Source organism: Otolemur garnettii, unplaced genomic scaffold (genome assembly GCF_000181295.1).
Source record: "Otolemur garnettii isolate 467f Iridium unplaced genomic scaffold, OtoGar3 scaffold00212, whole genome shotgun sequence".
Taxonomy (NCBI): Eukaryota; Metazoa; Chordata; class Mammalia; order Primates; family Galagidae; genus Otolemur; species Otolemur garnettii.
The window spans coordinates 296,092-314,852 of NW_003852607.1; the positions used below are offsets into that span (position 1 = coordinate 296,092).

At 40.9% G+C, this 18,761-nt stretch overlaps 2 pseudogenes; both read left to right on the plus strand.

Moving 5' to 3' along the window:
• Positions 1 to 1,009: 1,009 nt before the first annotated feature.
• LOC100962741 lies at positions 1,010 to 4,158 on the plus strand (annotated as a pseudogene).
• A 13,937-nt stretch (positions 4,159 to 18,095) lies between these two features.
• Positions 18,096 to 18,761, plus strand: part of LOC100963054 — a 1,303-nt pseudogene continuing 637 nt past the window's right edge.

An 18,761-nucleotide genomic window follows, 5' to 3' on the forward strand; every position in this document is an offset into this window, starting at 1 on the left:
AGCATGAACAAGGATTCACCCATCCTCTTCCTTTAGAGAATGTAGGTTCTGATTACACTGAGCCCTCACATATGTGTGCATGTGGGCTTGTGGGTGCACAGGAGAGGGCGATAATGCTCAGGGTCCCATGGCAGGAACAGTACGTGGATATTTAAATGGAGATCAGCCTTTCCCTCAAAACTGTAGTGCTATGCCACTCATTGTCCCTAAATCTTGAAGACAGGACCCCAGGATAAGGGGGAAGAGTTCTAAGAAAGGAAATAGGGGAACCAAGGAGGCAGAAATGAGTCAAGGGCTGTATCCAGGAAGATGGGGGTGGAAGCTGCCACTGAAAAGAACTGGGAAGTTCATCAAAGGAGTTGTTTGGTAGAATCAAAACCCACATTCCAGAGCAGGAAGATTCGTATTTTCTTCCCTTTCTTCTGTGTGTCCCCCGTGTGCTCCTGGTCACACAGCGAGCTCACCATGAGCTGCACCATCACATGTTCACGGGTCTCTGCTGCTCTGAGTCAGTCAAGGCACAGACCTGCCTTTCCCTGAAGTATCTCCAGGGCAGGTGAGACTGGCTACGGCAAGGACACCACCACACTGTGCTGAAGGACAGGCTAAAGGAGGGAGGAGAGCCCAGGGAGGCTCAAAGAGGGGCAGAGGTCCTCCTCACCTTCACCTGGGGGAGGCATGAGGCACATGAGGCACCGGGTCTCTTTGCTGTTGTGTCCTGACTCTCAATGTGATGAGGACGGAGGAGGCAGTGGCTGGGGGTCAGGGAGAACCCACTTCTGTCTGACGTGTCTGGAGAAAGCCTGGTGCTCACTCCAGCCCCTGACCTGGGGAAATGAGAATTAGGTTTCTGGGTAGAGGGAAGTTCCCCTTCCCAGGGCCACTGATGTAACAACTCTATATCAGGAAAGCTCCAGCCTTCAAGTGGCCACACCCTGTATGTCTATGTGTGGTGCAGGCACTGTGGTCTCTGCCATCTGCACAGCCTGGGCCACTGGGAGGAGACGCCATGACCTGCACTTTCATAACAATGCTCTACCTTGGTGAGATGTGCAGAGGGGCAGGAGACCCCCTGGTCTGGGAGGGAGCACCCTCCCCACACCCAGACTCTGCTCTCAGGAGACCCTGGGGACTCAGGAGGCTCCTGGGGAAGAGGGGATGTGTTCAGTCTTCAAGGGACAAATCTCTCATGGAATCTTTCTTCCAGGGCTGAGTTTGGGCCCCAGGATCCACGTGCAGGCAGGTGAGTTTGTCCTCAGCTGTCCCAGGACCCTCCTTCTGACTGGGGACAAGGGGACACCCCTGGGAAGCTGGGGATGGGGAACAGCAGTTCTGGGCTGACTGAGGGGGACATCCGGAGGGTCCTGGGGTGAGAGCTGGGATCTGAGGGATGGGGATGTCTTGGGACCAAGCCTCTGATTTCCTTCCAGAGATCCTCCCCAAACCCATCCTCTGGGCTGAGCCAGACTCTGTGATAAGTCAGGGGAGCTCTGTGATCATGTGGTGTCAGGGGACCCCAGATGCTCAGGAGTACTATCTGGTGAGAGAGAGAAGATCAGTGCATTCAAACATGCAGAGCACACAGGAGTCGAGAAACAAGGCCAACTTCCATATCCCATCCATTGCAAAGCACCATGCAGGGTGATATCGCTGTTGCTATTACAGCCCTGCTGGACAGTCAGAGCCCAGTGACCCCCTGGAGCTGGTGGTGACAGGTGAGAGGACACTCAGCGGTCCCAGCTCCGGGCTCTGCCCTCAGGAAGGAGGTCTGCTTTCATAAGTGTCTCCTTCTCCTAGCCCAGCTCTGGGTAGATGTGGGAGGTGTGAGCCCCAATTAACACAGATGCATCCTTCTATCCTAGGAGCCTACATCAAACCTGTCCTCTCAGCCCTGCCAAGCCCTGTGGTGGCCTCAGGAAGGCAGGTGACCCTCCAATATGCCTCAAAGCTGGAATGTTCATTCAATATGTTCATTCTGACTCAAGAAGGAGAACACAATCTCTCCTGGCATTTTGGGCTACATGGACACTCCCATAGGCAGTCTGAGGCCCTGTTCTCTGTGGGCCCTGTGACCCCTGGGCACAAGTGGATGTTCAGATGCTATGTCTATCACAGGAAGAAACCCTGTGTGTGGTCGGAACCCAGTGATGCCTTGGAGCTCCTGATCTTAGGTGAGAAGAGCCTGAAACAGGTCCCCAGCTGAGCCTCTAGGGGATGATGGGGTAAGGAGAGCCTAGGACTCAGGGCAGAAACATAGAGTGTGTGAGACACCAAGAGGGAGAGGACAGTGAGAGCAGAAGGCTCAGGAAGAGAGAAGGGTCTTCACCTGCTCCTCTCTGGGCTCTGCTCCTGCCTCAGGCACCAGTTTAAATGCCATCTCCACAAGGGACCTTTGCTATGACACTGTCCAGGTGGACCTGCCTCCTGTCTCCTGTTGGTCTCTCTGGGTTTCTGTGTCTGTCTCCCTCTCTCTCTATGCACACACATCTACATCCACAGACCTACAGTGTTACCTATGTCATACATTTTACATGTATGTGTGTACCTACACATAGTCTTATTCTGTGTCTGCAGCTATAGTGCCTGCATCCCTGAAGCAGGGATGACTGATAAATAATAGAAACTCATTTCCCCAAGATTAAGACATCAGAAGTTTCAGTGTCTAGTGAGGGCCTGGTGTCTGCTTCCAGGGTGACCTCGAATGGTGGGTCCTCCACAGAAGAGTTCTATATTCTCACATGGCAGAAGGGACAGAAAGGCCGGAAGGCAGCCTGGCTGGTTCCCTCCTGCCCTTTTATAGGGCCCTAATCCCTTTATGAGGACACAGTGCAGGACACAGTCATCACCTAAGGCCCCACCTGTTAGTGCTGTTGCACTGGGGTTAAGTTTAAAGATGGATTTAGAAGGGACAAAGAGACTCAATCCACAGCATACACAGTCTGCTGCTTAAACTCCCATCCATCTCACTAGCCCTGCTCACTGGTATGTACCTACAGTGTGCTCTTGGTCCACTCACCTGCATTCACACTCTGGGCATTCAGAAACATGCATAATGATCCATTGACTTGACACCACTATTTGGAAAACATATCTGCATGTGTACATGTTTTATTAATATGTACACATGTGCAGGCATGTGTGCTTATATATATGCAAAAAATATATGCATACATTACAAACACACACACATATGCATCCCATTGTAGGTGTTTCTAACTATTGGAAGAATCAGTTGACAAGGGCTTAAGTAGATGATGAGACCCCAGGTGACCTGGCTGAGGTGGGGAGAAGGGGAAGCAGCCCCAGGGATTCACCCTTTGTGCTCCTGACCTTCAGGAGCCCCTGAGCACCAATCCCCCATCCACAGAGCCTGGATCCTCAGCTACTGATGATAAGTGAAGACTCATCACCAGATGAATTAACTGACATGGTCTCATATCTTGAAACTAACAAGGAATATTCAGGGGCTCAACTAGTCCTGTGTTACAGAGAAAACAGTTTCTACATCTTGGGGCACAGACACATGTGTGCCTCAGTGACACAGAAAATGGACCTGAATATAAATAACATGTGAGGACTGGGAGATTCCAACAATGGGACCAGAGGGGACTCTGATGCAGTAGAGAAAGGATTCATTAAGGACCTACAAAGTTACCTCATGGGAAGTGGGTGACATAAGAAACTATAACCCATACAAAGTTGGTTCAGGTCTCCTCACCCTGCCCCTGTTTATCTGATGCTCAGGAGCCGCTGAAACCACCACCCTCTCACAGAACAAGTCAGACCTTGAGACAGGTGAGTGAGGAGACACTGTCAGGTATGGGGCTGGGCACAGAGGGTCAGGCTCTGTCCAAGGCAGGATGGTGTCCTGGGGTAACATCAAGGGACCCTGGTGACTTTGGTCTGCCTTGAGTTCTCTGATCTCTTGTTCACAATCCTCAGCCCCATCTCATCCCCAGGATCACACCATGGAGAATCTCATCCGCATGGGTATAGCTGGCTTGATCCTGGTGGCCCTTGGGATTCTGCTGTTTGAGGCTCAGCACAGCCAGAGAAGACACCAAGATGCAGCCAGGTGGTAAGTCCTGAGAGAACAATGCACCATCCAGAGTGGGAGAGCCTTGGAAACAACTATCAGGCTCCCAAGAGGTTCTGTAAGAAAGTCTGGGGCAGAAGTTGGGAAACCATCTGCTGAGAATGTCAAGCAGATGAGATACAATCAGGGTCGGGGGGAGGTCTAGATGTCTCCAGAGGACTCTGCCCCCCCCCAGACCTTGGGGCTCCCCTCCCTCCCTTTGCTGACTTCCTTTGACTGTCCCTCCCTCTGTCCCCTCCCCTGTGACACATGGGCACAATCCCCAGGGTGGGTTTGGGTTCACTTTTCCTTGCCCCTCACGCTCTGATCCATTGTTATTTAACACATTTTTTTTTATTTCCAACAACCTTTTCCCTGATAGGTTTGATTGATTCTCTGCCACTTCAGTTCTGAATATAGATTTGGATTAAATTACTGAATCAACAGGCAAAAATTAGATTCCAGGTTTCAAAAGTTAGGTCCAAAATGGTGCCTCAGCTCCCTGTCTGGACTCAACATTCCCTTCACTCTTCATCAAATGCTAACTGTGCACTTTGTCTGGAAATACTATCACTTGAAATCTGCACCTGAGTGCTTGAAGCATCAGCTTTGTGGTGTGCTGCTAAACCAGCTCTCTGGGAAAAATTGTTGAAAAAATTCCTGATGCATAGCAATTGCCAATTACTTTGATGTAAATGGTCCCTTCCTGGCCAACATCAAGGAGCAGAGGTGAGGTCATTGAATGCAGAGTTGGAAAGTTGTAGGGAGAATTGTGGATACAATATTATATTATTTTTTAAAATATGTCATATGTATATATCAACATACATCACTATTTTATAAATATTTTATAAAATTTTGTAATGGATATTTTGTAAATAAAGTTTCATTTGGCTACAATTTGACATTTTCCCTATGTATGTATTGCTATCATCTGTATTTTAGTACTATCAAATAATTACACTATAAAAAGGAAATATAATATGTAAAATGGAAATTTGGAAAGCTTGAGAGATAAATTCCTTTCTTGTCTAGTAAATACCTAATAGTTTATGGCCAATGTATACCTTAACTATGCATCAATTTATACTGTGTGTATTTCAAGCATATGTGAGTTGATGAATTAAATGCTTATGAATATTATATCTTCCTTGTTTATAGTTTCCTTAAAATATAAAATTCAACTTTTCTTATTAAAATAATTTTATATCATATTACACTTTGAGTAGTTACATTGCCAACGGCTACTTTTAATAACATACCTTTGCAATGCCCTTATTGATTTTTAAAAATTTTTTTGATCTTTTTTTGGTATGGGTCTATCCTGCCTAATCACTGAATATTTTGGGAGGTGTGGGTCTTAAATTCCTTAAATGAATTACTACTAAACATACATCGTAATTAAGGAATAATTTAGAAGAACTACAGCTATTTTTAAGTATTCATGCAATTATATATTTTGAACAAGAATTCATTCATCCTCTTCATTTACAGAGGACAGCTTATAATTACACTCGGCTGAACTTGGAGTCCTCATATGCACGTGCGTGCACATGAGTGTACTTGTAAGTATAATTTTATAATAATTTTCCCCTGGGCAGTGCCTGTGGCTCAGTGAGTAGGGTGCCAGCCAGATATACCGAGGGTGGCAAGATTGAATGGATCAATCAAACCCTGCCCTAGCCAAACTGCAACAAAAAATAGCCGGGCATTTTGGTGGGCACCTCTGGAGGCTAAGGCAAGAGAATCGCCTAGGAGTTGGAGATGGCTGTGAGCTGTGATGCCACAGCACTCTACCGAGGGCAACATAATGAGACTCTGTCTCAAAAAAAAAGTTTCCCCCCCACTGTTTCCTCACTTTCTCCATTTTGAGTTTATTATTCCTATAACTAAATTACATGACATAGAATGGTTTTCTCTGAATGTGAAAACAGTAAACTATTTAGAAATTTATGGCTTTGGAGATGCCTTCTCTCTTTTTTAATTCTTTAGGAAATCATAACTGTGTAATTAATGCACTTATGGGGTACAGTGTGCTCATTTGATACACAATGTGGAATGCTTACATCTAACTGATTAACATAACTGTCTCCTTGCTTACTTATTTGTTGTGGAAAAAACATTCATATTCTATTCTTAATAGTATAGAAATGTATCATCGCATTATGCACATTAGGTTGGATCCCCCAAAAGCCCTCCCTCCTCCCAGCTTCCCCCCTCCCCTCCCCTCCCCTCCCCTCCCCTCTTTTTCCTCTTCCCTCCTTCTTTATGGACTATAGTTATGTTTTACCATTCCTATGAGTATGTAGGTGATTACATACTGATTTCATAGTAGTATTGAATACATTGGATACCAAAACATCTAAAAATGTTATTTTAGTTGTGATTCATCTTTCATATGAAAGTGTGAGTGATTATAAATTGGTATCATAGTAGTACTGAGTACATTGGATTTTTTTTCCATTCTTGAGATACTTTACTAAGAAGAATATTTTCCAGTTCCATCCATGTAAACATAAAAGAGGTAAAGTCTCCATCTTTTTAATGCTGCATAGTATTCCATGGTATACATACACCATAATTTATTAATCCATTCATGGGTGGATGGGCACTTGGGCTTTTTCCATGATGTGGCAATTATTAACTGAGCTGCAATGAACAATCTGGTGGAAATATCTTTGTTGCCAAGTGATTTTTGGTCTTTTGCATATACACCTAGTAGAGGAATTGCAGGATCAAAAGGCAGGTCTACACCTATGGAGCATATTGCAAGGGTACAAGTCAAATAGAACACAAAGGATTTAACACTGTGATTAAGTAAATGAGGTGAAGGCTAGGTTAATTAGTAGGATGTAATTGGATGCACTCCAATTTGTACAAATAATCAACACATTGAATCCCACAAAGGCATAAATGTATTCATAATCTATGTTTATATGACTTAATAAAAAATGTTATTTTATATTAAGAAAAGAAAAATACACAATATTTAGAAGAAAAAGTGCATTTGAAGCTTGAGAGTCTGTCCCCCAATCCTTCTTCCTCTCTCATGAAGGTGGAACCTGACCTGGTATTTTAATGTACAAGACACGGAACCCACCAGCTCAGCCTTGCCTTGGGCTGCTTCATGCTTAAAGATTTATCCTCTCCTGATCCCATTAACACTGCCCTTAATAACTATCTCTTGAGCTGTTGTCAGACATCATCCTAACTTCTTTCCTTCTGATACCTAAGATAGATATGACTTTTTCCTCCCACATTCTGTTCTTCCCAAGACCTTAGTTTTCTCTTTGGGCTCTCATTATTCATTATGCTGGAAAATGTGCTTGATTTTTTTTCTATTTTCTTTCTTTAGCTATTTTATTTTATTTTGTATTGTTTCAGGTTAATCAAGGGTACAAAGTATTAGGTTACAATGTTTGCATTTGTTAGGTAAAGTCCCTCTTATAATTGTATCCCACCCCCAAGAGGTGGGCCATACACCCTAACAATGTGCCCATTAAGTGGGAGTACACCCATTCCCCCTCCCTCATCCCCTTTCCCTGATCCCTCATACCCCCACCCTGCACCTTGAATTAATTTGAGTTTTTCTCTCTTTTCTCTTTCTCTTGTGTTGGTATTATATTGTCTACTGGCTTTATATTAGAGTTGAGTACATTGGATTCTTGCTTCTCCATTCTTGTGATTTTCTAGTTTCATAATTGGCTCATCAGCTGTGTCTTTTCTTTTTTTTTTTTTTTAATCTGTTAATAAGATATTTGTACCAGAATGTTCATTGCAGCCCAATTCATAATTGCTAGGTCATGGAAGAAGCCCAAGTGCCCATCAACCCATGAATGGATCAATAAATTGTGTTATATGTACACCGTGGAATACTATGCAATCATAGAGAAAGATGGAGACTCTACCTCCTTCGTGTTTACATGGATGGAGCTGGAAAATATTCTTCTTAGCTGTGTCTTTTCTTTAAAGGAATTTTTTGTTGAGACAGAGTCTCAGTGAGTGGCCCTCAGTAGAGTGCTGTGCTGTCACAGCTCACAACAACCTCAAATTCCCAGGCTTAAGCAATTCTCTTGCCTCAGCCTCCCGAGTAGCTGGGACTACAGGTGCTCATCACAATGCCCAGGTATGTTTTGTTGCAGTTGTCATTGTTGTTTAGCTGGCCTGAGCCAGGTTCAATCCCACCAGCCTTGGTGTATGTGGCTGGCTCCGTACTCACTGAGCTACAGGCACTGAGCCATAAAGGAATTTTAATTATGTTTATTCAATTGGATTTCTCAACTCTCAGATTTCTAACTCATCTCTATAATGCCCACTCATCTGTAGTATAATCTATATTCTTGAGTCAAAAATTCAATTTCCTCTCACGCTTTGTAAATACATAAATATGCTTACATTAAAATGGGTGTCACACATTTGTAGGATTCTATTTCTTTGGATATGATGACCCTCACTAATGAGGCTGTAGATTGCTGATTGTGGTACTTTTCATCAAAATTAAGATTTCCTCCTTCCTGCTCATTTTGCTCAACTGCTCACCTCTCGCACACTTTATCTTCCAGAGATGGTTTCTCTCAGGGCTTTTCTTAGAGTTCAGAGCTGGGGAAGGCAGCGGGATGGTGGGGAGGGCCTGGGGGGGAGTGGGGGAGTTTTGTTCCAACTACTACTTCCATGAGGCATCCACTCTCCCAAAGTCTCTCTCCTGCTTAGGGTTGTACAGACCGTGAAGGGTCCAATGGGAGCCTAATACTCACACGGTTGCTTATGTCTGATGACACTGCCATAAATCTGCTTCACACTCACACAGGAGAAGGCTAGGTGCTGCCAATGGGCCCAGGTAAGGGAGTGCAAGTATTGAAGTCCCCTTCGAGGAAAATGGAACTGTAGCTTCAACCGCACTCCAGAGCCTTGACTCCCTCCCTGTCTGTGAGGACCCTGGGGATATTTTCTGGCCCACACAGAGGTGGAAACATATATGTCAATGACCCCTTGATGGTCCCAGACACTAGTGGACACACAGCTTTGGTCTCTCTATTGGTCTCTACATAATTTGTACTTACGGTCTTCAAAAGCTATGCATAAGACCGTAAGTACAAATTATGCAGGCACAGCAATTGTTCACCTTGACAAAAGAGTCTGACACCCAAATCCCCTCATTTCTGCAAAACATCATGTTTGGAAATAAACTTTGATTGAGCTCGACCCATGTCCCAGGCACATCAGGGTCCACAACCAGTATGAGAAGTGTGGTTATAACAACATGCTCCAAATAGGGAAAATGAGGCCCAGACAAGGGGCCTTTTGTGCCAGTTACATGGACAAGGGATGAAGGAGGAATATATATGTTTTTTATTTCAGATTAATATAAGGGTACATGCAATTAGGTTACATTGTGTTTGTTAGGGAAAGTTCAATAACAGTTAAGCCCCCCATCTAGAAGGTGTGCCATATACCCTTACATTCTATCTGATAGGTAAGAGCTCACCCCGCCTCTTCCCCCTTCCACTTCTTAAATTTAACTGTTTTTTCTCTCACGGGGGAATGCAATTGTTCATCTACTGGTTTCGAATTAGTATTTAGTATATGGGATGCTTGCTTTTTCCATTCTTTACTTAGGAGGAGGTTCTCCAAATCCTTCCAGGTAAATACAAAAGATGTGAAGTCTCCATCTTTCTTAATGACTGAGTAGTATTCCATGGTATACGTATACTACAGTTTATTAATCCATTCATGGGTTAATAAATAATTCACCGAGTTGACTCCACATCTTGGCAATTGTGAACTGAGTCGTGATAAATGTTCTAGAACAAATGTCCTTATGGTAAAATGATTTTTTTTCTTCTAGGTAAATACCTAGTAATGGAATTATGGGATCAAATGGAAGGTCTGTTTATAGCTCTTTGAGGATTCCCTGTACTTCTTTCCATAGAGGCTGCACTAGTCTGCAATTCCACCAGCAGTGTAGAAGTGTTCCCTCCTCTCTGCACCCACACCAGCATCTGCAGCTTTGGGGCTTTGCGAAGGAAGAGAGGCAGCGCCCGTCAAAGGCAATCTGCCGGCAGAAGCTCTGGCTCAGGAGAGATCACCGGCCTCTTTTCTTCTCACTGCGTACTTATCATCTTATATCGAATACTTTGTTTTCAATTTGCTGTTGTCTAATGTTCATAATTTTTATTATACTATTGGCTTAATACAAGAAGCTTCTCTGGAAGTCTCTCTTGATTCTTTTCTGATACATACCAAACACAAAGATTAAGTCTGACACACATTAGGCATGCAACATGTGCCTATGGAAACAGTGAATGAAAGTTTCCCCTCTTCCCCAAAGTTCATTTCTCTAAAACTAGGGTAGTTTTTTTTTCCTACTGGATTATTTCCTTCTTCATTCTGCTTGGTTTCTCCAGGCACCTCAGATATGTTCTCCTTTGCTCGATTCCCTTTTTAACCCTCTCTTGGTATGTCTCTCTTTGTTTTCATTTGTCTTTCTCTTTATCTTTGGCTCTGTCTCTATCTCTCTGTCTCTTTCTGTCTCTGTCCCTCTCTTTCTTTCTTTCAATTGATTACAACAAATACCTTCTATTACTGCTCGTCAATTTCAACATTTCACGAGAATTGGTTTGTTTTTTTTTTTAAATCATTTCAAATCCCCATGCAGACACTGTTACTTCACTTACAGATGAAATGATAATTACTTCCCAGCAAGAACATGACCTCATGGTGTCCTAAACCTATATCTCAGGGCTAAGATGCCTCTTTTCTCACAGGTGCTCAGATTCTTTCCAAGACAGCTACAGGCTCTTCAAGAAACAGCCTGTGGTAAGTGGTCATTTTTTAATAGATAAAGGTACACATTCTTAGAGAAGTAAAATGTCAAAAAAATATTTGGCATGGATATACAATTCTCTTTTTCCTACTAGGATCAAAACTGAATTAAAAAAAAAAAAAACTTACATCAGGGACATTTTCCGAAAGCTTCTGAGACACAAAAATCATCCCAATTTTTCTGTCCCAAGGCTGCCTGATGTCTTTTGTATAAATTCTCTCATAGCCTTTTCTGAATCACTCTCTTAATGAGTATTCCAACCCTCAGGGTCCTCACTCTCCTTTTTACAGGGAGTTAAGATCTTGTTCAGCATTTTACTTTTGCTTTTACCCCTGTTTTTTTGTGGCTACTGCTACAAAGGACATTTTTGAAAATCTGTGATGAGTAATTGTGTTTTGGTTGGTGATGTCAGCATGTCTGTGAAAACGTCCTCTGATAAGTGCAAACCTGTACACCTCCACGTTGTTTTGTATGGGCTCCGGAGAGCAGGACGCCCTTTATTGCACCAATAATTTCATGTCCATGGAAAGTTTCTGGGGTAAGTGTGAGGAAGGTAAATTACATCTCCCACTTAGACAAATACTACATAGGTATCTCTTCTGTACAAAAAGTGGCTTAGTTTTCCAGGCTTAAGGAAAAGGAATAATGAGGAACTCAAGTCTAAATGCACTTGGGACACGTAATCAGATTTTAAAGTGCTGTGATAGTTCCCAAGCCACTAAGCCTGCTCCAGATATGTTGGGATTTAAAACTAAAACCTTCTAAAGCTGTAGCTTCCCTCAGTCTTAAGCAGCTAAAATTTGGTCTGTTCTATCTATGCATGGTGGCCCCCACGTGTAGTCCCAGCACATTGGGAGGCCGATATGGGAGGATTGCTTGAGCTCAGGAGTTCGAGACTGGCCTGAGCATGAATGAGATACTTAAAAACAGAAAAACTAGCCGGGTATTGTGGCAGGAGCTTGTAGTCCCAGCTACTTAAGAAACTGAGGCAAGGAGCTCTCTTGAACCCAGGAGTTTGAGGTTGCTGTGAGCCATGACACCACTGCACTCTACCCAGAACCACAGAGTGACACTCTGTCTCAAAACAAAAACAAAAATCTTGATCTGTTCTGACAGCACTATCCCCACCTATGCCTATGATTTGTCATCATGTCCACAAAAGTTTTGTGGAGACGAAGTGTTAAGTAAATTTCCCCTATGCTGTAGGGTAGGGATTTTCCTGTCACTATCCCAGGAAGTAAGATGTGTCTCCTTTAGTCCCTAATTGTGACTCCGTAATAATCACTTTGATAGAAGAAAATAGAAAGGGCTTTATTTTTCCATGGATGATTGCAGTTCTAAAAGGGCACATGGGATCCGTCATCATAGCTGGTCTTGCATTCACAGTGATGTCCTGGTCGTGATTCACCACAATTTTGTTTTTCTCACTCTGCTCAACTGATTTAGTCCTGTATAATTTGAATTCATTCCCCTATGATTTCATGACCTACTCCCTTCTTGTTCTTACTTGGATTTGCTTGATCAATATCACACAAATTTGCTATTTTTTTCATTTGTGGGCATAACACGTTTTCTTCCCAGGAAAACTTTAAACAGGTCTGTGCACGTACACTGTGTGAAACCCGCGTTCCTTTCTCTCTCTCCCACTTTTCTCTCCATGCTCTGTAACACAAGGGTCAGGCCGTTATTGATGACTGCATTTTCCTCCTGAAATGGTTTTGATTTTCCAAAGCATCTATTTTTCATAACAAATCTGTACTTTATCAAGATTCTAATATTTTCTAAGTTTTAGTGTCAGTTAAATCACATTGTCACTTAATAACTTGTTGATTGGAGTAAATAAGAAAAATACAAAAGCAAAACAAAAGATAGTTCTTGCGATGAATCCTCATTTAAATTCCTTGCAAAAAATCTAAATTGTATTTAATACTCAATTTTTTGTATAAATTTAAAGGAGACGAGTGCGATTTTGTTGCATAGATATGTAGCACAGTAATGAAACATACTGGGGGAGGAGGTTAGAGTATCCATCACTCCAACATTTACATTGTACCCAATACGTAAGTACTCATCATCCATCCCCCATCACCTCCCACACCTGGAATCTCTGTTGTCTATCATTCCAATGTCTATAACATTTTGTGCACATTATTCAATTTGCCCTTCTAAGTGATAATGTAATATTTGTCTTTCTGCATCTGAATTATTTCATTTAAGATAATTTCCTCCCATTCCATCCATGTTGCTGCAAAAGATATGATTTCATTCTTTTTTTTCTTCATCTGTTGGAAAAAAATGGGTTAATTTTTTTTTAATTTCATACCAATATGAAGGTAGAGATGATTGGGTTACATTGTTTGCATTTGTTAGGTAAAGTCTCAGTTGTAGTTGAGCCCCTCACCCAGAAGGTGATGACACATATCCTTACACTGTGCCTGTCGGCTGAGAGCGCTCATTCTTTGTTACAGATGAATAGTATTGCACTGTGGATGTGTTCCCATTTTCCTTATCCAATCATCACTGATGGACACTTAGGTTAATTTTGTATCTTTGCTATTGTGAATAGTACTGTGAATATTCATATTGTTTCCATATCTTGGCTATTATGCGTAATGGTGCAATGATTATAGGAGTGTAGATATCTATTCAACATCTTATTCTTGTGGATAAGTACCCAGAAGTGGTGTTGCTGTTGATATAGAGTAATTCTCTGCTTAATTTTTTAATGTTTTAATTAAATCAAAACTGTATACATTAATGCATTTACATGGTACAATGTGCTGATTTTATATACAATTTGGAATGCTTACATAAAACTGGTTTGAAGGACTTCCGCACCGTTTCTATAATGGCTGCACTAATCTATATTTCTTCTACCTACAGTGTTCCGAGGTCCCCTTTTCTTCACACCGTTTCTGACACTTGTCATCATCTGTTTGTTCAATAATAGCTATTCTAACATGAGTGGGGTGGTGAGACCTCACTTTGGTTTTAGCATACATTTCTCTGAGGATTGCTGATGTTGGCACCATTTCATATACGTGTTTGCCATTTTTATGTTTTCTTTGGAAAATATTTATTCAGATATTTTGTCCATTTTTAAATAATTTGGGTTTCGCTTTTGTTTTTGTTTTACTATTGAATTTTATGATGAGTTCTTTAGGTAACACATTTTGGATGATAACTCCTTATCAGATATTTGGTTTAAACATATTTTCTCCCATTCCATAGGTTGTCTTTTCATTTTCTTGATCCTTCCTCTGTTTTGTAGAACACTTTTCAAGTTGCTATGGTTCTTCTTATTTATTTTTAGGGTTTTTGCCTATGATTTGTCATCATGTCCACAAAAGTTTTGTGGAGACTAAGTGTTAAGTAAATTTCCCCTATGCTATCTTCTAGAAGTTTTTTTTTTCCCTTTTATTAAGTCATATATACATAGATCATGAATACATTTGTGCCTTTGTGGGATTCAATGAGTTGATTATTTGTACAAATTGGAGTGCTTACATCCAACTAATTAACATAGCTTTCATCTCATTTACTTAAGAAGTTTTATGGTGTCAGATCTGAAGTGAAAGGCTTCAATTCATTTTGAGTGTATGATTTAATATAAGGGTCCAGATTTATTCTTTTGCATGTTCATATCTCATTTGACCTATGTTGTTTATTGAATGGACTATGTTTTCCTTATTGTGCTTTTTTTTTTAAACTTGTGGGCTTATTTCATTCCTTATTCTTTTCTGAAAGGCTAATTTCAAATAACTGGCCTTCTAATTTACTGATTCTGCTACTTAATCCAGTCTGCTTTTGAAACATTACTGAACTTTTAAATTTGGTCATTGTATTCATCAGCTCCCGAATTTTAGGTTCTTATTTGTGGTTTTATCTTTTTATTTAACTTTGCATTTTGTTAATGTATTGTTTGCCTGATTTCACTGACTTGTTTCTCTGTGTTACCTTGTAGCTCACTGGGCTTCTTAAAGGTGATTAAATGAAATCTTTATCCGGCAATCTATAAATATTCATTTCTTTGTCATCAATCCACTGGAGCTATTTTTTCACCCTTTGCTGATATTTTTCTTTTCTTTGAATGTTTCTTACATTTGTAGTTACTGTCTTTGCATTTGAAAAAAGAAGTCTCCTTCTCTAGTATTTACTGACAGGCTTTATGAGACAAAGACCTTCACCACCAAAACCCACCTAAAGATTTTTAGAGCAGGCATCTCAGGCCTTTTCTATGGATACTCTGCCCACTCCTTTAGTTCCCTCTTTTGGAGGGTGTCTCAGAATTCGTGTTCTTTATCTCAACCTGCAAAGTCAGATCAGTTGCTAATGGCTTCCCGTTTATTTTTCCCAGAACAGTGGCCTGAAGAGTTCAATGCTTCGAGACCCCTTCCAATCTCACAGAATTGAGGTAGCTGCTGATATCCGTGTGCTCTTTGTGAAGAGTTACAAGTGCCCTTCATGAGGACTTATACTCACCTGTGAAGGCCCAGGTGAGCCATCTTTGGTGTGCATGTATGAAGGCTGGTGGAGGAGCTGCAGGTGAGACATCTTACATGGTTTATGAATGTGTGCCTTGGTGGGTTCTAGGATAAGGTGACCAGATTTTAACATTGGTAAAGTGGGACACCATTGACCGGGGCGGGGGGGGGTTTCTTAATTAAAAATTTGGTCTATATGGAGCAACAAAAATTTTCATAGAATGCAAAAATAGTATTGTAATATTTTTTTTTAATTTCAACATAAGTACAATTTACAAATATAATGCATTTAAAAAATTATGTATAGTATTATTTTATTCTTTGGCATATTTCTCATTTGAGTGAATTTTTTTTAGTAGATTGCTATTGTTGTTTAAAAGGTCATGAAATTTTTCACAAGAATTTGTTAAATGATATTTCACACATAAAATGGCTTTCAAAGTCTCAACACTTAATTGTGAATTTTCTGATGTCCACACTTTATTTGCCATAGAAAAAACACGTTCAGTCGCAGCATTAGTTCCTGGTAAGGACAGCACGTATTCCACAATTTTTAGTGCATTATTGTATGGAACATGGTTTGTTTCAAAATGATGAAATATTTCTAATCATTTGTTCTCTATTGTGATTTTTGCTGATGCCCAAGATTTAACCTTTTGCCACTTGTCCTGTGTCAACATCACCTGTTTAACTAGCACTAGCACACAGTACGATGTGTATTATCTGACAGACAGTTACAAAATGTTTTCGTGGTTGCCAATGCCAAAAAATGCCATTGTTCATTAAGTCGAAACAATGGTGGTCGAATTCTAACAACTGATCAACAATGCAAATTTTGATAAGCAGTTCTCAATAATCAATTCTCAACAATTATTTGTTATTATTAAAGTTTAATATTATAAAATTAACAAAAATAATATAACCTCATATCCTGGCAAAATAGCCACATGGCAGCCAAAAACCGTATATTCTCTTCCCGTTCTCCCTCCATTCTCTAGCTTGTCATGCATTCTTTCCAAAAATTGGGACTTTTTTAAAACGCCGCGGGACATGAGACAAATTGTTAAAAATTGGGACTGTCCTGCCAAAAGCGGGGCTTCTGGTCACCTTATCTATGAGTCAGTTACAAAAATATGCTGCCAGATATTGAGGTCTCTGTTATGTTTGCTTTGAGCTCTTGACTGTTCCCACTGCTCCTATCCTCCCTCAGAATATTCAGCCATCTGATTCTCTCAGTGATCTGGGTGGGGCCGGGCTCAGGCTGGCCTTTTGGACAGCTGTGTCCAGAAAGCTCAGTGCTCACTCTGCTCTCATTTTCCCCAGTGGAATGCTTGCAGGATCTTTTGGAACTTAGCTGTGCCATCTTGTGGGAGGGGTGAGTCCAGGAAAAAGAAACTGTATTTCTAATCTTCTACAAGCATCTATTCCTCAACTTTTTGCTCAAACAGAGTGGTGGAATCTCTCCACTGGACTTCTGAAGAAATATTTATATCTTTAGACAGAACAAAATTGATGTTTATATTGGTATATGAAGGCTGGAATTTCTTACCCTACCATCTTAATGATGTCATTCCTCCCAATGTAACCATGTTCTGTGTACTCTCAAATGAATCCCCAACAATAAAAAAAAATTGAAAGTTTTAAAAAATGATATAGATCAGAAGGCATGGTAACACAGGTCAGTTTTCAAAATGCCACAACTGAAAAATGGTGACTCTTTGGCCTGTATCTTGCATTTTCCACTCTGCAATTATGCCCCAGGGCCCCAACATCAGCCAGATCCACCCATTATTATGTTCACTATTGACCTGAAACCTGAGGGTTTTGGCAGCCATTGGCATTTATTGTTTGTGCATTCAATGCATAGATTACACAAGCAGTCAATACATTTCCAGTATGAGGTAAAAAAAAATTCTTCTGTAGGAAAAAAATAATTTCCTGTGGAATGTTTGAGATAGAAAAGAGGGATCTTGGTTCTTTCCCTCCATTTCCACCTTTTCCATGTGGTGGTTTGAGTTTTACCATTCCCTAAATGTGAGGTCTTTTGCCTTTTTGGTTTCTTTTATTTTATTTTAACAATATTATACACATAGGGCTTATTTATATTCATTTTTAATCTATTATAAATATTAGATGATGCTATAAACGTGCAATTATTTGCCATTTGGAATTTTTCATGACCACCCTTTTGTCCTGGTAACAACAATTAAAAGGTGTATGGGCTCATCTCCTATACTTCCTGTTTATGAATTAGTTATCTCTTCAGAAAGAAATTAACTACTTCTGTCCATATATTTATTATTTTTGAATATTAAATATTTTTGGTGGTATACTCATGTTTCATCGTGTATACTCAACTTTAATGACATTCTAATTATATTAATGTACATGTATAAAATATGTTATATAATTTGATTGCTATAAGAAGTTATAAGTTAACATTGTAATATGATGTAAATATTACAAATTAAATGTAAAATATATAGTAAAATCATTTTGCTTAAAATTCAGTGGAAACTACTTCTTTTTGCTTGGTTATACCCTTATCTAGTATAAAGTTAAGTTTATCTTAGTTTTGTCTTAAGGTTTTATTTTTTGTTTATGAATTATACATGAAAAGATTTCTAGGGCATGCTGCATAGGAATGGCTGTTGACTTGCATTGGCTTCAAGGCCTCCGCTGGTCTGGGGCTGTGGTGTTGTGATTTTCCCTGCTTAGCTGTTGTTTGGTGAAGAGGAAGCCATGGCGCTCCGAGTCACCAGGAACATGAAAATTAATGCTGAAAATAAGGCGAAGATCAGTATGGCGGGTGCAAAGCTTGTGCCTATGGCCACTGCTGCAGCCTCCAAGCCAGGACTGAGGCCAAGGACAGCATTTGGAGACATTGGTAACAAAGTCACTGAACAGCTGCCTGCCAAAATGCCTCTGAAAAAGAAAGTAAAAACTTTAGCTACTGGAAAAGTTATTGCTAAAAAACTATCAAAACCTCTAGAAAAGGTGCCTGAGCCTGTGCCTGTGCCTGAGCCAGAGCCAGAGCCAGAACCTGAGCCTGTTAAAGAGGAAAAACTTTGACCTGAGCCGATTCTGGTTATACTCCCTCTGCAAGTCTAATGGAAACATCTGGATGTGCCCCTGCAGAAGAATATCTATGTCAGGCTTTCTCTGATGTAGTTCTTACAGTGAATGATGTGGATGCAGAAGATGGAGCTCATCCAAACCCATGTAGTGAATATGTGAAAGATATTTATGCTTATCTGAGACAACTTGAGGAAGAGCAAGCAGTCAGACCAAAATACCTGGCCGGTCAGGAAATCACTGGAAACATGAGAGCCATCCTGATTGACTGGCTAGTACAAGTTCAAATGAAATTCAGGTTGCT